We start from the raw sequence: 26246 nt of genomic DNA on the forward strand, positions 1-26246 counted from the left end.
CTTAGGATATGAACTGTAGTCGAAAATATGTGAAGATGACTCCGGAATGGATTTTCGTCGGTTCCGTTAGCTCCGTTGGGTGATTTTGGATTTAGGGGCGTGTGCGGATTGTGTTCTGGAGGTCTATAGCTAATTTAGGCTTGAAATGGCGAAAGTCAAATTTTTGGAGATTTTAACCGGTAGTGGACTTTTTGATTCGGATTCCAATTCCAGAAATTGGAGTAGGTCCGTAGGGTTGAGTATGGGCTGTGTGCAAAATTTTGGGTCAATCGGACGTGGTTTGGTTGGTTTCGGCATCGGTTGTCGGATTTGGATGTTTCAAGTTCTTTAAGTTTGAATCGGAGGATGATTCGTGATTTTAGCTTTGTTTGATGTGGTTTGAGGGCTCGACTATGTTCGTATGGTATTTTAGGATTGGTTGGTATGTCTGGTTGAGGTCCCGGGGGCCTCAAGTGAGTTTCAGGTGCTTAACAGATCAAAAACTGGATTGGTGTTGTTGCTGAAATCTTCAGGCATCTGGTGTTTTCGCACCTGCGGCGGGGAGACCGCAGGTGCGGGATCGCACGTGCAGCGCACAAAGCATAGAAGCGGAGATTGGAGGCATGGCCGGAGATCGTAGGTGCGGTGAATAACCGCAGAAGCGGACAGTGCTCCGCAGTCGCGCACACGTAGGTGCGGCCCCCTTGCCGCAGATGCGGTCCCAGCCCCCTTTGGTGGTTTTTGCACCTACGATGGATTTCACGCATGTGCGTTTGAAGGCTCGCAAAAGCAAGTTTACTGGGCAGAAAAGAAGAATTCGAGGGTTGATTACCCATTTCGATTTTGGGAGCTTGTGTGGTCGGTATGAGGCGATTTTTCGAGATTTCTTCAACGAGATTATTGGGGTAAGTGGTTCTAACTCGGATTGGACTATACTTCATGAATCTATTGCTATTTTCATCATCTAATTAGGGATTTGAGTTGGAAATTTTGGGGAAAATGGTTGAAATTTTTTAGACTAAAAGTTCAAGTTTTGGAAAGTGATTTGAGGTCGGATTCGAGTAATTCTTGTATGGTTAGACTCATGAGTGAATGGGTGTTCCTATTTTGTGACTTTTACCCAATTCCGAGACGTGGGCACGGGGAGCATTTTTGGGGTGATTTTCTAATTTCTGGCTTTAGCTTTGATTTCATTAATTAGATTAATTTCTTATAGTTGTCTTTATGGTATGAATTTGTTTTTGGCTAGATTTGGGCCATTCGGAGTCGGATATTCGTGGAAAAGGCATTGTTACCGATTCATTGAGCTTGGTTTGAGGTAAGTGGCTTGCCTAACCTTGTGTGGGGGAGATCCCCTTAGGATTTGGTACTGTCGTGATATGTGAGCGCCATGTACGTGAGGTGACGAGTACGTACACGAGCTATTTGTTGAAAAATCTGATTAATTTTACTGAGTAGCGATATGTTTTCTTTAATTTGAGTTATACCATTTAAATAAGTATTAGTCTGTTTTTCATTCTTAATTGAGTTATCCCAATATGCGTAGTTATCATGTTTAGTCTAATATCGCATGTCTACGTGCTTTAACTGCTTATTTGAACTTTGTGAAGCATGCCTAGTTGATTTCCTATTTTTCTTTGTTCTTTATCAGCCTTAACTGTAAAATTCTTGCTGTTAACTATGGTATTTATCGGTTGAACTGTGTGTTTACTTTTGAGACTACGAGGCGGTTCCTCGAGAGTTCTCCTTGAACATTTACTTTTTAGACTATGAGGCGGTTCCTTGGGAGTTCTCCCTGTATATTTACATTTTAGACTATGAGGCAGTTCCTCGGGAGTTCTCCTTGCACATTTACTTTTGAGACTACGAGGCGGTTCCTCAGAAGTTCTCCCTGTATATTTACTTTTGACACTACGAGGCGGTTCCTCGGGAGTTCTCCTTGCACATTTACTTTTGAGACTACGAGGCATTTCCTTGGAAGTTCTCCCTGTATATTTATTTTGGGACTACGAGATGGTATCTGGGGAGATCCCCTGCTGTTTACCCCAGTGTGTTCAGCGTTTCTACTTTGCTATGTTCTCTTTGTTTAAATTCTAGTCTCTTATAATATTGTATATTATGTTGTATCGCGGATTGGTCTCGGTGCAGTGCTGATGCAGGGTGGTAGTATGATTGCCTATACGTCTAGATAACTGAAGGTGCATTAGAAGAACTATCCTGTCCACGACCTTGAGGTAGCAGCTATTGTTCATGCCCTGAAGATTTGGCGGCACTATTTGTACGGTGTTCCTTGTGAGATTTATGCCGATCATTGAAGCATCTGTTCAAGCAAAATGATCTTAACTTGCGTAAGTGCAGGTGGTTGGAGCTACTTAAGGATTATGAAATCACCATTTTGTACCACCCGGGAAAGGCCAATGTGGTGGTCGATGCTTTGAGTCGCCGGGCGGAGTGTTTGGGGAGTTTAGCATATCTTTCAGCAGAAGAGAGACCCTTAGCATTGGATGTTCAGGCCTTAGCCAGCCAGTTTGTGAGATTGGATATTTCTGAGCCGAGTCGAGTGTTGGTTTGTGTGGTCCTTCGGTCTTCTCTTTATGATCGTATCAGGGAGCGTCAGTGTGATTACCCCTACCTGTTTGTCCTTAAGGACACAGTTCAGCACGGTGATGCTAAGGAGGTCACTATTGGGGATGATGGCATATTGAGGATGTAGGGCAGGCTATGTGTGCCTTATGTAGATGGTTTGCGTGAGTTGATTCTTCAGGAGGCTCATAGGTCGCGATAATCTATTCATCCGGGTGCCGCGAAGATGTATCAGGACTTGAGGCAGCATTAATGGCGGAGGAGGATAAAGAAGGACATAGTGGAGTATGTGGCTCGGTGCCTAAATTGCCAGCAGGTGAAGTATGAGCATCAACGACCGGGTGGGTTGCTTCAGAAGTTAGAGATTCTGGAGTAGAAATAAGAGAGGATCACTATGGATTTCGTTATTGGACTCCCACGGACTCAGCGGAGGTTTGATGCGGTTTGGGTGATTGTGGATAGGCTGACCAAGTCAGCTCATTTCATTACTATGATGACTACATATTCATCCGAGCAGCTGGCTCGAATCTACATCCGTGAGATCGTCAGGCTTCATGGTGTACCGGTATCTATTATCTCTGATCGGGGTACGCAGTTTACATCACAGTTCTGGAGAGTCATGCAACATGAGTTGGGTACTAGAGTGGAGCTGAGCACAATATTTTACCCTCAGACGGACGGACAGTCCGAGCGCAGTATTCAGAAATTAGAGGATATGCTTCGTGCATGTTTGATGGAGTTTGGAGGGTCATGGGATCAATTTTTGCCACTTGCAAAATTTGCCTACAAAAATAGTTATCAGTAGAGCATCCAGATGGCACCGTATGAGGCTCTGTATGGTAGGCGGTGTCGGTCCCCAGTGGGTTGGTTCGAGCTGGTCGAGGCCAGATTATTAGGTACAGACTTGGTCCAGGATGCCCTGGATAAGGTGAAGGTGGTTCAGTATCAACTTCGCACCAGCCCAGTCCAGACATAAGAGTTATGCGGATCGGAAGGTTCGCGATGTAGCATTCATGGTTGGAGAGCGGGTCTTGCTTCGGGTATCGCCTATGAAGTGCGTTATGAGGTTCGGAAAGAAGGGAAAGTTGAGCCCGAGGTACATTGGTCATTTTAATATGTTGCAGCGTGTTGGGGAGGTTTCTTATGAGGTTGCCTTACCTCCCAGCCTAGAAGGAGTCATCCGATATTTCAAGGTTTCTATGCTCCGGAAGTATCACAGTGATCCGGCTCATGTATTGGATTTTAGCTCAGTCTAGTTGGACAAGGACCTATCTTATGTTGAGGAGCCAGTGGCTATTTTGGACATGCAGGTTAGAAAGCTAAGGTCAAAGAACATTGCTTCAGTAAAGGTTCAGTGGAGGGGTCATCCGGTCGAGGAGGCGACTTGGGAGACCGGGCATGGTATGTGCAACCGTTATCCTCATCTTTTCACCATTTCAGGTATGTCTTTATGCTCGTTCGAGGACGATCGATTATTTTAAGAGGGGAAGGATATAACGACCCGGCCGGTCATTTTGAGAGTTATAGCCCAGATCCCCTATTAACTGCTTCACCCATATCTATTTATGCTATTGAGACTTTCTGCGAGGTTTCGTTTTGGTTTTGGGACACAGTCCCTAAATGGAGGCTTAAGCCTTAGGATATGGACTATAGTCGAAACTGTGTGAAGATGACTCCGAAATGGAGTTCTGTTGGTTCCATTAGCTCCGTTGGGTGATTTTGGACTTAAGGGCGTGTTTGGATTGTGTTCTGGAGGTCTGTAGCTAATTTAGGCTTAAAATGGCAAAAGTCAAATTTTTGGAGATTTTGATCGGTAGTGGACTTTTTGATATCGAGGTTAGATTCCAATTCCGGAAATTGGAGTAGGTCCGTAGGGTTGATTATGACATGTGTGCAAAATTTGGGGTCAATCGGACGTGGTTTGGTTGGTTTCGGCATCGGTTGTCAGATTTGGAAGTTTCAAGTTCTTTAAGTTTGAATTAGAGGATGATTCGTGATTTTGGCATTGTTTGATGTGGTTGGAGGGCTCGACTATGTTAGTATGGTATTTTAGGATTGGTTGGTATGTTTGGTTGAGGTCCCGGGGGCCTTAGGTGAGTTTCGGGTGCTTAACGAATCAAAAGTTGGATTGGTGTTGTTGCTGAAGTCTTCAGGCATCTGGTGTTTTCGCACATGCGGCGGGGAGACCGCAGGTGCAGGATCGCACGTGCGGCGCACAAAGCACAGAAGCTGAGATTGGAGGCATGGCCGGGGATCGCAGGTGCGGTGAATAATCGCAGAAGCGGACAGTGCTCCGCAGTCGCGCACACGTAGGTGAGGCCCCCTTGCCGCAGATGCGGTCCCAGCCCCCTTTAGTGATTTTCGCACCCGCGGTGGATTTCACGCAGGTGCGTTTGAAGGCTCGCAAAAGCAAGTTTACTGGGCAGAAAAGAAGAATTAGAGGGTTGATTACCCATTTCGATTTTGGGAGTTTGAGAGGTCGGTGTGAGGTGATATTTCGAGATTTCTTCAATGAGATTGTTGGGGTAAGTGGTTCTAACTCGGATTGGACTATATTTCATGAATCTATTGCTATTTTCATCATATAATTAGGGATTTGAGTTGAAAATTTGGGGGAAAATGGTTGAAACTTTATAGACTAAAATTTCAAGTTTTATAAGGTGATTTGAGGTCGGATTCGAGTAATTCTTGTATGGTTAGACTCATGAGTGAATGGGTGTTCGTATTTTGTGACTTTTACCCGATTCCGAGACATGGGCACAGGGAGAGTTTTTGGGGTGATTTTCTAATTTCTGGCTTTATCTTTGATTTCATTAATTAGATTAATTTCTTATAGTTGTATTTATGGTATGAATTTGATTTTTGCTAGATTTGGGCCATTCAGAGTCGGATATTCGTGGAAAAGGCATTGTTACCGATTCATTGAGCTTGGTTCGACGTAAGTGGCTTGCCTAACCTTGTGTGGGGGAGATCCCCTTAGGATTTGGTACTGCTGTGATATGTGAGCGCCGTGTACGTGAGGTGACGAGTACGGACTCGGGCTATTTGTTGAAAAATCCGATTAATTTTACTGAGTAGCGATTTGTTTCATTTAATTTGAGTTATACCATTTAAATAAGTATTAGTCTATTTTTCATTATTAATTGAGTTATCCCAATATGCGTAGTTATCATGTTTTGTCTAATATCGCATGTCTACATGCTTTAACTACTTATTTGAACTTTGGGAAGCATGCCTAGTTGATTTCCCGTTTTTCCTTGTTCTTTATCAGTCTTAACTGTAAAATTCTTGCTGTTAACTATGGTATTTATCGGTTGAACTGTGTGTTTACTTTTGGGACTACGAGGCGGTTCCTCGAGAGTTCTCCTTGAACATTTACTTTTGAGACTATGAGGCGGTTCCTCGGGAGTTCTCCCTGCACATTTACTTTTGAGACTATGAGGCAGTTCCTCAGGAGTTCTCTCTGTATATTTACTTTTGACACTACGAGGCGGTTCTTCGGGAGTTCTTCCTGCACATTTACTTTTGAGACTACGAGGTGGTTCCTCGGAAGTTCTCCCTGTATATTTATTTTGGGACTACGGGATGGTATCTCGGGAGATCCCCTGCTGTTTACCCCTGTGTGTTCTGTATTGCTACTTGGCTATGTTCTCTTTGTTTAAATTCTAGTCTCTTATTATATTGTACATTCTCCTACTTTATTTATTATATACCAGTGGGCCTAACCTGACCTCGTCACTACTCGACCGAGTTTTGGCTTGGCACTTACTAGGTACCGTTGTGGTGTCCTCATGCTACTCTTCTGCACATGTTTTTGTATGCAGATCCAGGTACTACTTATCAGCCCCGCCATTAGCTGAGAGTGCTTGCTATTGTACGGAGACTTCAAGGTACATTTGCCGCGTCCGCAGACCTCGGAGTCCCCCACTATTCTCTCCTATGACATTTACCTTCCGTACATCATTGGTTAGACTCTGGTGTATAGAGATACTAGTTTCCTTCTGTAGCTTCTAACTTACGATGTTTCGGGTATTGGGAAGATAGTGTATTATAAAGTATTGGTTAGTGTACATGCCGAGTGGCATTGTTACTAGTTATTCAATTATCCACTATTGTTAGTTGCCAAGTTTTACTTTCGTTTTTGTTATATTTCCGTAATTTTTTAGGCTTACGTACTCGTAGAGACTAGGTGTCGTCACGACATTGTACGGATGGAGTTTGGGTGTAAGAGTATTATGTAAATATGCTTGTAACAATAAGGTTTTTGGGAAGATTGTTGAGCTCAAATAAGTAAAGATTGAGTTGTGGAATGAAGGAAATCTTGTAGAAGAACCTTGTAGCCAAATTGGCACACCTAGTGTTTGATAAAATGCACAAATGAGCTAAAACCATGAATACCTTCCTAATTTGTGTTCAATTTTGTTATGTCTCAAAATAGATTGGGATTGCTAGAATTTCCGGAACGTTGTAGTAATTTAAGGATAGCTCAAAGCGAGGTATGTTGGCTAAACTACTCTCTTAGAATTGAATTCAATGATGTTCCCGTAAGTTTCAAGTATGGTTGTCTCAAGTTCCTTATTCTATGTTCCGAGTTATTCCGAATAAATTCGATTGTACCGAATAAGCAAAGTGTCGAGAATTATGTATTCAAAATGTGCTCCGGATGTTCCTATCACATTATGTTATCTTTTGGAAATGTGTTCAAGAATGATATGTGTATTAAAATGCTATGTCTTTGAGTCATGTTTCAAATGAAGGTTATGATGCCAAATTGTGTGAGAAAATCCCAATATGCTTAAGACTCTTAATTTCTCATATATGTACCTAAAATTTTGATTGGAAATGTATTATTGTTGATAATCTATAAAGATGGTTGGAAGTGAAATAAGTGAATTGGGGATATAAAGTGTGGCCAACGTGCCAAGAGTGAAAGTTATACTTGTGGCCAATGGTGCCAATGAAATAAAATGATGTGAGAAAGGTTATGAAATAAGCCTTGATTCAACTATTCTGAATTGACTTCGAAAATAGAATTGCCTAAAAGCTTATGAATTCAAGTCATGCCCATATATGGATGTTTTAACAAATGCTATGCTTTGTGAGTATTTTCAATGTGTTTTGCGTTCTTAAATATTCGTGAGTGGAAATTGTGTATTGCCCTTTTTGGGAAAAATATTTCAAGAATAAATGGTGTGTTACTTGTTGATGATTTTAACTTGCACATCAATTGTCAATTATTTTACTCTATTTCTCGGAAAGAAATCTATTGTGCTTAAATAGTTTACTTCTAATGAACTTAAAGTTGTGATTTCCGGAATATTTTATATGTTGATATTTATGATGATGATACATGAGAGGGAAGAAGTGAAAGTGTGGAATAACAAATACGACCACCGTTCCTTGAATAAAGAATCGTGTTAATGGCCAAAATAGCCAATGAAATATTGTTGTTGTTATTGGTTGAAAATACTAGTGGAGATTCATACAATGTGAAAGATGATGAGATAAATACATTTGTACCTATATTATTTTTGTTAATTATTCCCTTTATTTGGGATGAGATTGATGTGATAAAATTATTCTACTTAATTGGGATGAGATTGAATGATAGAAAAGGATGAGGTCGATCCACACGGTATTATGGTGAGATAGCCTAGCCGATCGGGTCGTGATCGAACAACATGCCGCACACATGGTGGTGATTGTGCTGAAAATTATAATTGAAAATGTCATTATGGTTGATGTCTCTAATGAGATGGCCTAGCTGATCGGGTAGAGATCTGACTCCGTGCCAAAAGTACGGTGGTATTGGTATTGAGAGTGATTGTGGTTGATGTCTCTAATGAGATGGCCTAGCCGATCGGGTCGTGATCGGACTCCGTGCTAATAGTACGGTGGTATTGGTATTGTAAAAGGTGATATTGTGAATAGTGATATATCGGTGCTAAAGATCTCCCAACCAAAAATAATATTATCATCATATTTTGATTATCACTTCACAGTGTTATCTTCATATTTTGGAAATTATTATGTTTTAACTTGGCATTTGAATATCATTGATTGTTGATTGTTGTTTCCACGGTTTTTCCTTTCTTACATTGGCATTCTATTTTGAAAGAGGACAGTTAGCTTTACATACTAGTACTATTCCATATGTACTAACGTCCATTTTGCCGGGGGCACTGCATATTCAATGGATGCAGGTGATTCAGCAGCGGGGCAGCTTTGGTCCTTGTTAGCAGTCACTCTCTATTCAATAGGTTTTGGTGAGCCCTACTCTATTCCGGGCTTGATGTTATTTGAGTTGTACATTGTGTTTTGAGGTATAGCCGAGGCCTTGTTGCCGGCACTTTCATTCTTCACTTCTGTTGTACTTAGAGGCCTTCGTAGACAGTTTGTAGGTTATGGTTGATGTTAGGAATTGAACTAGAAATGTTGGTATTTGGAAAACATATTTTTTTCATTATATCTATAAACTTGTAATACTTTAAAAATTATGAATGAAGTTGCTAATGGAATGAAATGGGAGTTGTTAATAAAATATTTCCAGTGTTTGATTAATGGAGTGCATCTCCTCTTTATTCATGGATTAGTTTGGGTAGAAGAAAATCTAATAGGCTTGCTCGGCCGGGTTCACTCGATTGAGCGCCGGTCGCGCTCCTCGAGTTTTGGGCGTGACAGCGGCCCTGCCGCCTCACCCCAATATATGCTGGTGGAGGTGTATCACAATACCACATTAACATATATAACTCAAAGCGACATAGTTTGTCATTACATTTAAGGTCGTAATTTCCCATATCATTGGAATACGTCATGTTCATGCTCATAGTGGAGAAACACAACTCATTACATTATCACATGCATGGTAAATCAATATGTCGATTTCAATGGCACATGAGCCAAATTTCTTTTATTAAGGTTGATCATCATTTAGTATAGGACATCTCCCTTCCATCTCATTATTCACTCCCTTGACATCTTGAGGTCATTATCTAGGTTCATGACTCTTGGGGACTTAACAATCGAAGTCATTTACATATATTATTTTAGAAGCATACAACTTAGTTAAAACCATTGGGACATACAGCACCTCATAATTCTCATTTAGGCAACGACCATATTGCATGTTTATACTATCACTTACTTGTACTTGCCATGGGTGTTCATAGAACATTAAGAGCATTTAGAACATTTAGGAACACCATAGCCTTTACTCGCAAGAACGTAGGGGCTTATAACACATTGGAAATAAGAGTACAAATACGTTCATCTCATAACCTTTCACACCATATATCACTTAATTCGTACTTTCAACCACTTACAATATCATTATTTCATTAGCTCTCTTGGCCATACACATGATTCTTCTTTCATGATACAATGGCCGTATTTCATATTCCACACATTCATATCTTTCCTTTCATGGATTATCATTATAAATATCAACATATAAAATATTCTGAAATCACAACTTTAGGTTCATTGGTAATGAATACTTTAAACACAATGGATTTCTTTCAAAGAAATGGAGTAAAATGATTGGCAATCGAACCACAAGTTAAAATCATAAACGAGTAACACACCATTAATTCTTGAAATACTTTTCCTCAGAAGGGCAATACACCATTTCAACTCATGATTATGTAAGAGCTCAAAACATATTGGAAATACCTACCAAGCATAGCATAGGTTAGTACAACCACATTTGGACATGATTTGAGTACATAAGCTTTTAGACAATTCTATTTTTGGAGTCAATTTGGAATAGTTGAATCAAGACTCATTTCATAACCTTTCTCTCATCATTTCATTTCATTGGCACCATTGGCCACAAGTATAACTTTCATTCTTGTCACGGTGGCCACACTTTATATCCCAACTCACCTCTTTCACTTTCAAGCATATTTAATCACATCTTTCATTACACACATGAATAATTAAGAGTCTTAAGTATATCGAGATTTCTTACACAATTTGGCATAATAGCCTTCATTTGGAACACGACTTGAAGTCAAAACATCTTAACACACATCCCATACTTGAACACATTCTCGTATGATAGCATAATATGACAAGAGCATTCGGAACACATTTTAGACATATACCTTTCGACACAAAGCTTATCCGAAATAGTCAATTTATAATGAATAATTCGGGACTTACAAGAACATCGTGGGATCCAATTCTAAGAGAGGAGTTTAGCCAACATATCTTGCTTGAGCTTTCCTTAGATTAGTACAATGTACCGGAAATCCTAGAAACTTCAATCTATTTAGAAACATAACAAAAGTGAACCATAATTAGGAAGATATTCATGGGTTCACCTCATTTAAACATTTCATCGAACACTTGGTGTGCAAATTTGACTACAAGGTTCTTCTACAAGATTTTCTTCACCCCACAATCCAATATTTACCCATTTGAGCTCAACAATCTTCCCACAAACTTTATTTGTACATACATGTATACATAATACTCTTACACCCAAGAATAATACTCCACATCACCTATCTTTTACCCCAAACTAGAAATTAAAGACTAGGGTATGGAACTTTACCTATTAGATGAAAATCTTGTGATTGGCTTCTTTGATTCTTGAAGATTGGTGCAAGATTGGATGATTAGAATTTTAGGTTTCCTCTTTCTCTCTCTAAAATGTTCTTACCTCTCTCTAAAATCCTCAGAAAATTTCCCCAAAATAAGCCCAAAAGGCTATTTATCAAGATGGGGTCGGGTTATGAAAATAGGAAAATTAACCCTCCAAACTCAGGTCTGCAGTCGCAGAATGGGTATGCGGATTGCACAATGGACCGTAAAACTGATGCCCAGAACTGGGTTGCACTGGTCGATTCTACGACCATTCTGCGGTCCACAGACCACTTCTGCGGCCCGTAGAATGATTCTGCGGTCATAGAATTGGCCGCATAATCACATTCTGCTAGCCTTTGGTAATTTGGTCATAACCTCTTATATGAGTGTCCAAATGACGAACAGTTTGAAGCTTTGAAATCTAGACTCAAAGGGATTTAATTTGATAGGTAGATCACCTCCTAAGTTGTTATACATTGGTAGAAGCATGATATTGAAGTAAGATCTTGTGCGTATTGAGACATCCTTTCCACTTAATGTATCCAATTTGTTCCACACAAATTCCTATCATTCACAAAACTCCTTAGTATGTTCCAACACACCTTAAACATATATTTTCATTTCAAAATAATGTGGTTCTATCCCATGGGTCTCCTTTAATACTCGAACACATTAATCCTAAACACCGTTAGCGCACTTTAAAATCTTAAATCATTAGGAAATTTTAACAGGGCCTTACAGTCGGACAGTTTGTGAATTAGTCCATATTATTGAATTACTTGATTTTGAACCTAAAACATGATCTCTATGTGGAAAATGCAAGCGGCCAGTTATGATAGTGGCTGGGCATGAACTGATTAAGCCAACAGATATGACTTATACATGGATATTATAATAGATGTGAAAATAGACTTCGTTGTTAAATCCTATAGGCAGGATCTCTAGGTGTTTCTGGTCTTAGATTATTAGGTTATGCAGTGGTCAAATGATATAGGCCATTGATTGCAATCCTATAGACATGATTTTCCAATGTGAGGCGTTAGGGACATGGTTCTTAAAACATAGTAGTACAAATAGTTGGGTTACATAATATAAATTCGTATAGGCATGATGCTAAGTGCGAAGTCCTAGGACATGACTTCTATGTGTAGTAGCAGATAGTTAAATGAATTAGCACTGAATAGGTCCTATAGGCATGATTTCTAAATGATATTATAAATCACATAGGTAATGTTTGGTTACCATTGTTTGAGGTCCTAAACTCATGATTTCCAAGTGAAACATGCAAATTGAAGTTCATTTGGGCATGATATCTGTTAACAAGTAATATGCATAAATAAAACATGGTCGGCAAGTAGTAGGCAAGGTTATTTAGACATATAGACATGTTATGTACCCAAGTATGCAAGAATTGAAATATCCCAGGCCCCCCTTTTAACTTTTATCCCCGTTATCGTTATTACAGACCAAGACAACAATTAAACAGCCCAATACGAAAGCTAGAAATACAGTAGCCATAGGACCAAAGACATAGTAACAAGATACATATGGGCCTTCCGAATTTCCCAAAACATGAATGAGGCCCATAAATTGTACCACAATTCAACAGCTGTGAAAATAAGCCCAATTGAAAGTATTACTCGACTGATCTCAGAGGCAGGTCTTACCAAACCATATGCTTGATGAGTTAAGGGATTAAGCTGGACTGGACATACCTTCCTAGAAGCAAACCTTCTAAGTGAGCGTGTGTATATTATAGCAAATAACCAATCAACGTAGTACAAAGAAGGATTTCATGCCAAACAACACAAGCAATGGATAGAAACGCGTATGATATTCCCCTATTACGCTTGTTATTATTTTAAACAAGATACTAAACCATAATGAATCAATCTTGCCTAAATGACTAACTAAAGGTTCATAAACAGGTTCATTATCAACACAAAAGAAGAAAACAGATTTCAAGTACCCTGAATACACACACTATTGTCTCGAATTTTAGGTTTTACTAATGATTTAAGAACAGTAGGAGCAAAAGTTGGCAAGTCCAAAGGTTTGACTCAATATGTCAAAAAACACAAGTGAGTTCTCTTAACAAATAACACGAACCCTTAGCCTTAATCTACTTCCAGGTGTGATAACATGGTGGAAACGGATATGAAAAGGGACAACCCAAACAACAATTCGAATAATAATCCTACTTAGTCGATTAGTTAAGTCTAATTACCCAGACCATGATCACACAGTCATGGCTGAACAGAAATATCAGTAGTAATACTTTCATGAGAATGAGATAGTGTCAAGAACTCTCCTATAAACATGCTTTAACTACGAAATCGGGACTCAGAACATAATTTGAAAAGCCATTTATGGTAGCTAACAGGTAATCATGAGAATGAGATTAAGAGACTAAACGAACAATACATCAACAAAAGAAAGAAATATTGTTTGAAAGAACCCCAAACAGTATCTCCAGGACCTCGCATACTGGCAAGTCAAAGTTCATAAGGACGTCTTAGGATCCTGAGTAGTGCGTATGTCAGGAAGAGGTATAAAGAATCAATAACTAGTAGCCTTGGCTTTCAGTTGTTCACAATATCAACCAAACAACAGTAGAACCATGAGAACACAGAACACATAACAATATGTGCAAGTTATGAGTGTGAGAGTATGATAGTGACCTAGGTCTGCCTTTAGTGGAAAAGGGGTGGGGCTTATATAGTATTGATAACATGTAAACAAATAATGAAATAAATCAATTACACGGAATAAAAGAGAAGATCCAGGCAAATTGGTTTCAAATTGTATTAGGGCGATGAGTAAGACAAACCCCAATCAAGCAAGAATCGATGGAGATGTGTCTGATTTTGGAAGATATTCCATCTCCCTTGATGTATATAGCTGGATTTTTGCATAACCTCCAAGATTGGTCCGTTTGAACTTGAATCGGACAAAATACACTTTCCACAGCTAGAGTAGTACCAAATATCATTGTGCTTGAGTAATAAGTACCCAGAAAGGTAAGGAGATCTTTGATTTACAAGGAAAGTAGAAGGGGAAGGAGAGACAACCCTTGTATCTGCTGGGGTTAGTAGAAGAATGATAGAAGAGAGGCGAGAGGCGGCGGGTGAAGGGGAAATGCCACTACAATCTTGGGGTCGGGTAGGTAAAAATAGGAGGATCATTTTAGGTCGTTGATCATTTGAGATCAACAACCAAGAATTAAAAAGAAACGGGGCAGGCTAATGGATCCTCGATCGGGTATTGGGGCAAGGAGGTCATCTGATTAGGCTTGCGACGATTGGGCCTGAGTATTTGGATCTCTTTTGGGTCCAAAATTGCATTGGTTTGGGCTGAATTTAAAAATAAGAAAAATTAAGAAAATAAATAATAAAATAGCTAACAAATATATAAAAAATTCTATTATCCAATTAAATATTTTAAAATAGAGGCTTAGGATTATAAGACTATAAAAATGCTATTTTGACCTAAATAATACGATAAATATAATTATTGTAAAAATAAAGGCTATTATCACAAATAATATGTGAATGGTATAAAAATGCAAGTGAAATTAATTGAAATAATATAAAATGTCAGTTACATGCATAAAATGCTAAAAAAATATAAATAACCATTTTGGACAACTGATCACTCATAAATAATTTAAGGAAATAATAAATAAACTATTTATCAATTATAAATGCTAAAACAATATTTATAATATGGATAGAATTATTTTTTTTGTAAATCTTCATGATAATAATTTAAAATTCCCATGACGATTATAAATTGATATTTAAAAATATGATGGAGTAATAATGCTGGAAATATTTGTAACGACCAGACTGGTCGTTTTGAACATTTGCATCTCTATTCGGTAGTTTGATGTCGTGAGTAGTCTCATGTGATGTGGTATGACTTGTGTGTATATTCGGTTTTTGTTTTTGAGTGGTTCGAAATTGATTTGGCGGAATGTTTCAACAGTTTAGAAGCTTTAATTTAGACGAGTTGATCAAGTTTGACTTTTGTGTATTTGAACCCGGATTGGAGTTTTGATGGCTTTGTTAGGTCTGGATGTTGATTTTGTACATGGACATATGCCCGAATTTGCATTTGGATATTTTCAGAAGGTTTTGGCTCAAATTGGCGAAAGTTGGCAATATGAAGGTTTGGAATAATCATAGGTTTGACCGGAAGTTGACTTCGATGTTACTGGGTTTGGATTGTTGTACCGGGATTTGGAATAGGTTCGTTTTTTCATTTGAAACTTGTGTGCAAAGTTTGGTTTCATTCCGAGTTGATTTTGTAGGATTCGAACGCGTTGGGCAACGTTTGAAGGTTTGAAAGTTAAGAGAATGATCTTGATCTATGATTCTTGGTTTTTATATTATTTGTGACGTTTCGAGCTTTTGGATAAGTTTGGATTAAGTATATGGACTTGTTGGCGTGATTGGACGGGGTCCTGAGGGGCTCGCGTGAGTTCGGGGTGGTTCTTGACCATTTTTAAGCCATTTTCAACTGTTGATTTTTGGCTACAGGGATGTACATCGTGATCACGGAGATATGGGCCGTGATCTAGAAGAGTAAAATGCAATATTGGATCCATGAATCGCGTTCACGGAGGGAAGTCTCACGTTCACGAAGAAGAAATTTCTGCTATCACTTAGCTGATTTCGGGAGCTTATATCTTACAATCTATAAGGAATAGGGAGATTATCAACATAATGAATGTTATAGCCCTTTGTGTCTAATTGTCAGAAAATAAAACTATTTATTATTTGGTGTTTTGTACAAAAAGTTATGACTGTTATACTACAGGCTGTCTGGGAAGAGTTTAGGAAGATTCAATGGAATTCATTCATCGCGAACGCGGGGATTCATGGTTGCGATCATAAAGGGTAAAACTATGTGGACATCTTTGGAATAGCTATCATGAGGTTGCTGTCCGCGATTGCGAATAACGACGACTGACAGTGCATTAAAACATCCAATATCGGGATTTTGAGTTCATTTTCTTCACTTTTTGAGTTCTTGGAACACAAGTAAGGCGATTCTGGCGGAGATAAACACCCAAATCTTGAGGGTAAGTAATTTTATCTTTGTTTTGATTATATATTTTGTTTTTCCATGGATTATTACACCAAAATGAAGGATTTGAAGAGAAGAAATTGGGGGGTTTTGACTTGAACGTAAGAGAATAAATTTTGGGATTTTAAACATGAAATTGAGGTCGGATTCTGATAAAGCTTGTATTCTTAGACTCGTATTCGAATGGATTATTGGAATTTTTTAGGTTTGTCAGGTTCTGAGGTGCGGGCTTGGGTTGACCTTTTGGTTGACTTTGAGTATTTGATTAAAGATTCGACCTTTGTCATTTGGGTTTGTTTTCTATGGCATTATTTGATATTTTTGAGTTGCTTCTTGCTAGTTTCGAGTCGTTCGTAGATTGATTACATGGGTCGGCATTTCTAGAGTATTGTTTTGGCTTGTTCGAAGTAAGTAAAATATCTAAACCCAGATTTGAGGGTAATTATCCTAGAGAACTATGAGATTTGAGATGTGTTGGGGTGACGCACGTGCTAGGTGACGGGTGTGTGTGCGTGCACCGAGTTATACATGATCGGGTAGTTCTTAGGCTATTATATGTCTTGTTTTGATATCATACTTCATTGATATCATGTTTTCTCCACTTGTATGACTGCGTGAGTTATTATTCATTATAGAAATCATGTCTAGGCTATCTATTTAACTATTTTAGACAAGATAGGGCTATTTGTGCCATATTGAGCCATTTGTCGTAGCTGTAGTCATACTATTCAGTCATGATAATTATATTCGTATATATATCTCTGTGTTCGTGAACTTCTGATATGCTGTCTCACATGTTATTAATGTCCTTGAACATGATATGATTTTGAGCTTAATTTGTGGCACTTTGTGATATTCCATGTTGTGTAATTTTATTATGTTTCAGTGAGATGTTGGCATATGGAAACTTGATCGGATTGATGAATGATGTGGGCCACAGAGTCCTGTTGTGAGTTATATTTGGATTGGGTTTCACACCGCAATGGATTGATATTTGGATTGGGTTGCACGCCGCAACGGATTGTTATTTGAATTGGGTTGCATGCCGCAACAAGTCATATTGACTATTGATTAGTGCTTGGGCCAGGATCCCCCCTCCGAGGTCTGATATTATAGTGAGCACAGGCACAATGATATACATGTGCTTTGGCGAGGGAAATTTATGCCAGGTGTCTGTACAGTACTGAGTGATTGTGTGTGATGGTAAAGGGAATTTGAACCAGGCACCTTGAGTGTGGTGCGAGTGAGTGTACTTGATGATTTTATTGTGATATTATTGACTTGACATGTAGGCATAGAGATCTATTTTGCTCATGCTAGATGTCAACATGATGTTATGACTTGACATGTATACTGGACATGTAGGTATAGAGATCTATTTTCCGCATGCTAACTAGTAAATGAAATGTCTTATCAGTTGTTGAAAGTTTTGGGAAAAATCACATTTTTTTGATAAACTCATATTTTGGTGATTTCAGTTAAAGATTTAGGCTTTAATTGTTATACTTGTAAAGCATGTCCAAATTTCTATATTTGTGAAAGAGCTGAATAGGATATCTTTCGAGTTATTTACTGTTAGTGGCATTACTACATCCGATGTTATTATTGCTTATCAGTGTTGGATATTGACCTTCTTCTGAGCTCGTCACTGCTTTCAACCTGAGGTTAGGTTTATTACTTATTGAGTACATGGGGTCGGTTGTACTCATATTATACTTCTACACCTTGCGTGCAGATCTTGGAGCTGATGCTGCTGTGTATGGCAGGAGCTGGCATTCAAGATGTACCTGCTACCCGGACATAACGACCACTTGTCGTAGGTAGTTTTAGATTCGAATTCTATTTATGTATATTTCAAACAAATGTCTTATTTATTTTCAGGCCAGCTTGTAAATCTAAGTCTTAGTAGTTTATGACTTTTACTACCAATCCTTGGGTTATTATATAGAAATTAGGTGCCATCACGACTATGTGGATTTTGGGTCGTGACAAGTTTGTATCAGAGCTCTAGGTTCATAGGTTCTACGAATCATGAGCAAGTGTCTAGTAGAGTCTTGCAGATAGGTATGATGACGTCCATACCTATCTTCGAGAGGCTATATGGCATTTAGGAAACCTTCCATCTTTCTTTCCTTATCGTGTGACATTGATTCAGCTTGAAGAGTATCTCTTTGCTTCCTTTCCATTCACTCGTATGTTATGTGAGCCTCGGTATCAGCTATGCATCAACGGCTTGTGATGTCATGGATGAGGTGTGAGATGTGTTCTCTATGCTGAAGAGATAGGCTAGTTTGGAGGACTTGAGGCCAAGTTCAGATCGCAGCTTGGGCTTGGTGGTATTAGTTGGGTGAGCATGTGCGTTTGGACTCATATATTTGGTAGTGTCCCTAGGAGTGGGATTGATGGCTCAGTAAGTGATTGGATAGCTATATGGCGAGTATTATATGACTGCAAAATGTGCTTAGGTGGTTTAGATGTGATGAGAAGAATTTTGCTTTGGATGTAAAAGGACTGTGGGTGTTTGATTTCTTCCTTGAGGTGTTAGGCAATCTCGAGTTATGAGTGTGTTGAGGGATCTTTCAGTTTTTTTGATGAGTTTGGTCTCGGGAGGATTTAGCGATTGCATGGTGGTTATGACTATGATAGGGTCATCGAGAGATGTCACTTTAAGGGCTAAGCAGGCGGGTTATATCCTCTGGGGAGGTCTGCGGATGTGTGATCATGGTGATGTTTTTGCGAATAGTTTTCTTTCTATCAGTGGGATGCGTATGTGCTACAATTCGAGTTCACATCGCTTGAGGAAGTTCGTACGACTATCACGGGGATGGATATGCGCTCAGTAGAAGATTTAAGGTATTCTATGGCTGGTGCTATGTGAGCGTATAATGGATTAAGTTGAATTATAATGCGAGATTATGGCAGATATGGATTGAGGGTATTGTGGGTTATTGGATATTATATTCTACGTCTTCGAGCTAAGTGGGGGAGTCTGTTGACGATGATTAGATTGCATGGTCATGTGTGATATTATTTTGGACTGAGACATACTCGAGGATCAGGTAAAACTTGAAGAGGTTGATTTCGAGGATGACTCGGGCAAGGAAAATTTCTGGATGCATAACGTATCACACTTTATGGATATAAGGAAATATAGGAATGATTTGGATTGTTTATTAGTTGTGGATGCAGTGTACTAAGAGAAAGCATTCACAGGATTGCTGAAAAGTGGGGTTACTTCTTTAGGTGTTTGTGTGCTAATTTTGCACAAGTCATTTGGCTCGTTTTAGCTATGCATTGGAGACTAGAGCTGAGTGGATGACTCTGAGAAGGTTCTAATGAGTACAAGATTCATATGTGGTATTCGAGGGTTCCCCGAAATTGTGTATGGCTAAGGTCTGAGATTTAAATTGGATGGTGCTGAGACTTGCATTATTTCTGTATCATTAGTGATTCTACATTTTTGTATCAGAGAGGTTAAAGAAAGAACTTCAAATTCACAGAAGGTATCTTCAGAGTGGGTATCTCGGTTGCAGTACTATTGGGTGCTTAAGAGGAAATACAATGGCTTATGGGCCTTGAGACAATGTCGTTTCATGCTAGAATCTCGTGGGGTGAGCTTTGGGTTAAGGATCGTAGTGTAATACAAAGGAGAAGTGTTAACTTGAAGGAAAGTCAAGAGGGATTCAGAGAAATAGGTCAGCTTGGTGGTGGTTTTGATCAGCATAATAATAGAAGTGATCGGTTCCTTTGGTGGTTAAACTCTATAGGTGTTTTGTGGCAATACTCTTAGGCTTGGCGACCTGTGTGGCTTTGTTAAGTTAGAGAGATTCGGTTCTAAAGGCTTGGTTGGGCTAAAGAGTTTCGAAGAAAGCTCGAAGATTTCGACCACAACTTGGGGCGGATGTTTTCTACAGGCATGGGGAGTTTGTTGTGTGTTACGATTTTCTCCTGGATGAGGCGAGTGGAAGGTTCCCACTGGATAGGGGTGTATCCTGCTTATGATTCGTAGTTGATAATAGGATTCTCGTGTTTTCATATGATGGCATGAAAGATGCGGTGCGACGTGTGGGTTGAGGTTTGCATATATGAGGTTGTGGTACCGTTCGAAGAGAAGGTCATGAGTTCTAGAAAGGATTAGACGGTTTCAGATGTTTAGAAGAATGTTGGCACTATCTCGTATCACCTGAGAAGGTTGCGCATTTCAGAAGGTGTACAATATTTTGACTTGTGGATGCTTCACTAGTATTATGGTAATCGCCTGGTTGATCGACTACTGATGTTCAGATATTTCTATGTGGCACGGAAGAATTATGGAAGTATCTCTTATGAGATGATTGTGTATGAGGGATGTGTTAGCCATTTGAGTGGTGGAGTTAGGATCAGACATAGATATTCTTGTATTCTAGGGATTTGAAGACTAGGACGGTTCTCAGAGGTATATTGTTCCATGGTTGTGGACGGTGAATGTAATGACCCAACCAGTTATTTTCTTTTCTAGATTCCCGTTCCCCTAAATAAGACTCCCCGTATGTGCTTTTACTGTTTTATGACTTACGGGGATGGTTAGTTCAGGATATGGAAGGGTTCGGGTTGAAATCGGAACACTTGGTTCCTTAAGGTGGGCTAAAAAGGGCTAAGTTTGCCTTTGGTCAACATTTTGAGTAACCGAGTTCAGAACTAGAATTTGACGGTTTCAATAGGTTTGTATGATGATTTGGACTTGAGCGTGTGTTCGGGTCGGGTTTTGGGTGACCCGGGAGAGTTTCAGCGCTTAAAGTTGAAAGTTGGTTTATTTAAGGTTTTAAAGTTCTTTAAATTTGGTTTGGAGTAGGTTTTGGTGTTATCGAGGTCCGTTTGGGATTCCTAACCTGGGAATAGTTATGTATGGTGATTTAAGATTTGCGCACAAACTTTGGTGTCATTCCGAGTAGTTTATGTATGTTTCTACGCGTTCGGAGAGTGTTGATGTTGTTTTCAGCACTCCGAGAGTGCGAGCGAGTCCGTTTTATGTTTACGAACTTGTGGGTATGTTTGGTCGAGGCCTCGAGGTCCCCGTACAGGATTCGGAGAGTAAACGGGGCTTGTTAGCTCTCTGGGCAGAAGGTGCTGGTGCTTGTCATCTGGTGCGTTCGCACCTGCGATTGAATGGCTGTAGATGCGTTGCCTTGCTCGCAAAAGAGGAAAGAGGAGAGGTCAGCGAGCTCCGCAGAAGCAGAGCATTTTCTGTAGAAGCAAACTCTCTTCTGCGGTGGAGGGGTTCGCAGATACGGAGGGAGGCAGCCTGACCATGATCGCAGATGTACGAGTCGAGCCGTAGAAGCGGGCTCGTAGGTGCGGGACTTGGCCGCAGATGCGATGGGCCAGTGGTCGAACTTTTTCCGCAGAAGCAGACAGTTGATCGCAGATGCGGTCACACCTAAGAGGAGGTCCTCCCACATGTGCGAGAATACCGCTGGGCAGAAGGGTTCATTTAAGCCGGGAGTTAAACCATTTTTCACTCATTTCTCTCATTCATTAGGCGATTTGGGAACTTTTGGAGAGGGGTTTTCACCAGCACTCCGAGGTAAGTGATTTCTATACAATATGAGTTTAAAAACATAAAATATGGGTAGATTTTATGTCATGCCCCATCCCCGGGAAGCGCGACTGACGCTCAACCGAGTCAACTCGACCGAGCAAGCCTGTTAGATACTTTCTACCCAATTAACCCATGATCAAGAAAAGACGTGATTTCATTAATTATAAAGTAGGGATCTCATTCATACAATCCTAAATCATTTCATTAGTCATTGCTCCTTTAAGCCTCAGAATACACATTTCTTATAGTTCAAGTGGAATAGGTGATCAAACACAACATAACTCATTTAACATTCCCAATACCCATATACAACCCACATAGTGTCTACGGAGCCTCTAAAGATAAAAAGAGAGTAAAGATGGTGCCGGCAACAAGGCCCCGCCTATACCTCAAAAGTGACCATAATATAAACAAAAGGTATAATACATGACCCTGGAATGAAATGGGGCTCACCGAGTCCGCCGAGAAGAGGATGCAGCACTATTTGTGATCTGCACTGTCTGCTATGTAACCACCTGCATCCATTTAAAGATGCAGCGCACTCGGCAAAACGGACGTTAGTACCGTCGAATAGCACTAGTATGTATAGCTAAATACCAACTCAATCGAATGAATAATAACACAAGAGGAACAGTCAGGAATTCAATAAAAGCTTCAAATAATAGTAAAACAACAAGTTAAGGATCATATACATTTTAAAGACAATTTCCGTATTACTAGGTTGGGTGACCTTTAGTACCGATATTCCACAATTCACAATACCTCCGTACTCTTACACGGAGTCCGATCTCGGCCCGATCGGTTAGGCCGCCTCATCTGAGACATTACCACAATTTCTTTATAACTTTCCAGAACAGTACCACCATGTGTGCGGCATGGTGTCCGATCACGGCCCGATCAGCTAGGACATCTCATTTGAGACATTACCAAAATTTCATTCACAATACCACCGTGTTCTTACACGGAGTCCGATCTCGGCCCGATCGGCTAGGCCATCTCATTTGAGACATTACCACAATTCCATAAACAATACCACCATGTTCTTACATGGAGTCCGATCTCGTCCCTATCGGCTAGGCCATCTCATTGGAGACATTACCACAATCTCATTCACAATTCCCGGCACATAGGGGCCTTTCATACAATTTGGCAAAACGACCTTTATTTCAACCATGACATGAAGTGTTAACATTCCTAACACATATTCCACATTTTTAACATATTCTCAAATGGCAAGATGACATGATGAAGCATTTAGCACAAACATTGAACAAACATCCTACAACACAACCACATTAGGAAACGCCAATTCGATAATGATCAAGAACTTACTCCTATTACATGAACACCGTGGGATTTGATTCTAAGAAGAAGGGGGTTTAGCCAACATACCTCAATTGAGCCTCTTTAAACTCTAAGATGTTTCGGACTATTAGCAACTTCAATCTATTTTAGCAATATAACAAAATTGAACCAAAATTAGAAAGATGAACATGGTTTTAGCTCATTTGATCATTCTTTCAAACACTAGGTGTTCATCAATATTTTAAGGCTCTTTTGTGGAAGATTCCATCATTTCCCAACCCACTCTCTACCATTCTTAGCTCACAATATTCCCACATACTACAAGGATACATGCATGCAAGGTAAGCACTCCCATCCCCATGAATTACCTCACTAATGGCCCAATCTAGTTACACTTTGAAATTAAGGGTTTGGGTGATAGAATCTTACCTCTTAGGAAGAAGACTTAGGTTCCTCTCTTGTTAATCTTCAAGATTTAAGTGAGAATTGAAGAACAATTTGATGAAGATCACTTCTCCCTCTAGGACCCTCTCTCTCTCTAAAAATATCAGAAAATATGCTCATAATGGTCCATGGGGTGTGTTTTAACGGAATAGGGTCGAGTTTAAAAACCCCAAAAATGAAGCTCCGGAACAAGGTCTGTGATCGCATAAACGATATGCGGACCTCATATCTGTCACATAATCGGTGACCAAACAACAAAAATAAATTCTCCGTGTCTTCGGTCACTATGCTGCTCGCAGACCTGTTCTGCGGTCACATAATGAACCGCAGAACAGTTATGCGGTCGCATAGTTGACCGCAAAATCTCATCCAAACTGGCCCAATAATTGCCTCGCTCTGCGGCCATTATGCGGTCCGCAGAGTGATTTTGCGGTCGCATAATGGACCGCAGAAACGCATAACACTGCCAAACATTTTCCTTTACTTTTCGATGCATTGTAAAACCAATTCGGCACCACGAAACATTATTATCATTATTCATTTCTTCCTTTGCAAAATTTTGTGGGGCCATACATTCTCCCCCACTTAGGATCATTCGTCCTCGAATGAGGGTAAAAATTTGTTATTAGCATCTTATGCAACTCTATTTTTATAGCACACACCAGCAGCCCCAAATTTGACTAACTCCCTAAATTTCCAAACATTTCGCTAGATTTTCATTTGTAACTAGGCCTATCCACCTGTCAGAGAACCCCAGAACATATCTTACAAACATGTATAGAACCCAACGACCTAGCATAACTCATAACCACACCAACCGTGGCCTCATGTAAACAACATATAATCAAAAGGAGCATCTTTACATTAGCTGAACAAGTGATACAAAATTCGTAGGCGACAGGTTCGTAAAAGAAAGTATTACACAACTATTCAATCAAGTGAGGATACTTCTTCTTCATCTTTTCCTCGGCCTCCCACGTGGCCTTTTCAACCTGCTGGTTTCGCCATAACACTTTCACGGAGGCAATTTCTTTATTCCTCAACTTTCGGACTTTCCTATCAAGAATGGCAACTGGAATCTCTTCATATGACAATGCTTCATTAACCTCAATGTTCTCAACCTGAACAATGAGTGACAGATCTCCAACTACTTTCTTCAACATAGACACATGGAACACCGGGTGTACTAATGATATCTCAGGTGGTAGCTCAAGCTTGTACGCCACCTCACCGATCCTCTGAATGATTTTGTACGGCCCGACATAACTCGGATGTAATTTTCCCTTTTTCCCAAATCGCATAATACCCTTCATGGGGGAACCTTCAAGAATACCCAATCATCTTCTTTGAACTCTAAGTCTCTGCGACGAACATCCTAATAGGATTTATGACGACTCTGGGTAGTCTTCAACCGCTCCTTTATAATCTTAACTTTTTCCATAGCCTGATGTACGAGGTCTGGCCCTATCAACTCTGCTTCCCCAATCTCAAACAACCCAATGGGAGATCTACAGCTTCTACCATATAATGCCTCAAATGGTGCCATTTGGACATTTACATGGAAGCTGTTGTTATAAGCAAACTCTATGAGTGGAAAATGATCATCCCAACTACCCTTGAAGTCAAGAACAAAAGCATGCAACATGTCCTCAAGCATCTGAATAGTCCGCTCTGCTTCCCCGTCGGTCTGTGGATGAAAAGCTGTACTAAGATTCACCTGAGTACCCAAACCTTGCTGATATTTCCTCCAAATATTGTCCGTGAATTGAGCCCCTCAATCGGAAGTGATAGAAACTGGAGTGCCATGTAGCATGACTATTTCCTTGATATACAACTGAGCATATTGTTTCACTGTGTCGGTAGATTTAACTGGCAAGAAGTGTGCTGATTTCGTGAGTCGGTCCACGATCACCCAAATTGAGTCAAACTTGCGCGGAGTGCGCGGTAATCCTACCACAAAATCCATATTAATCATCCCCCACTTCCATATTGGAATTTCTATGTTCTGTGCCAACCCACCAAGCCGTTGATGTTCGGCCTTTACTTACTGACAGTTTGGACACCTCGCCACAAAGTCCGCCACATTCCTTTTCATCTCATTCTATCAATATACTTCCATCAGGTCGTGATACATCTTCATAGAACCTGGATGCACGAAATACCTAGAAGCATGAGCTTCGGTCATGATTCTTTCCCGGAGACCATCAGCATTCGGAATGCAAGGTCGCCCTTGGTACCTTAGTGTACCATCACCCATGCTAAGATCAAAAGTCGTAGTCTTATGTTTTTGAATCCCCTTCTTTAATTGCACCAAAAATGGATTGTTGTATTGCTTCTCTTTGACTTCCACAACAAGCGATGATTCAGCCCTATTTTGCACAATTACCCCTCCTTCATTAGAGTTCGTAAGACGAACTCCCAAACTAGCCAATCGATGGACTTCCTTGGCCAATGGCCTTTGATATACCTCCAAGTGTACTAAACTACACATAGATTTCCGGCTAAGAGCATCCGCCACAACATTGGGTTTCCCCGGGTAATATAGAATATCGATGTCATAATCTTTGAGTAACTCAAGCCATCTTCTCTGCATCATATTTAGTTCCTTTTTTTTGAAAATATATTGAAGACTCTTGTGGTCTGTGAATACATCCACATGGACCCCATACAAATAGTG

Source organism: Nicotiana tabacum, chromosome 15, assembly GCF_000715075.1.
Source record: "Nicotiana tabacum cultivar K326 chromosome 15, ASM71507v2, whole genome shotgun sequence".
Lineage (NCBI taxonomy): Eukaryota > Viridiplantae > Streptophyta > Magnoliopsida > Solanales > Solanaceae > Nicotiana > Nicotiana tabacum.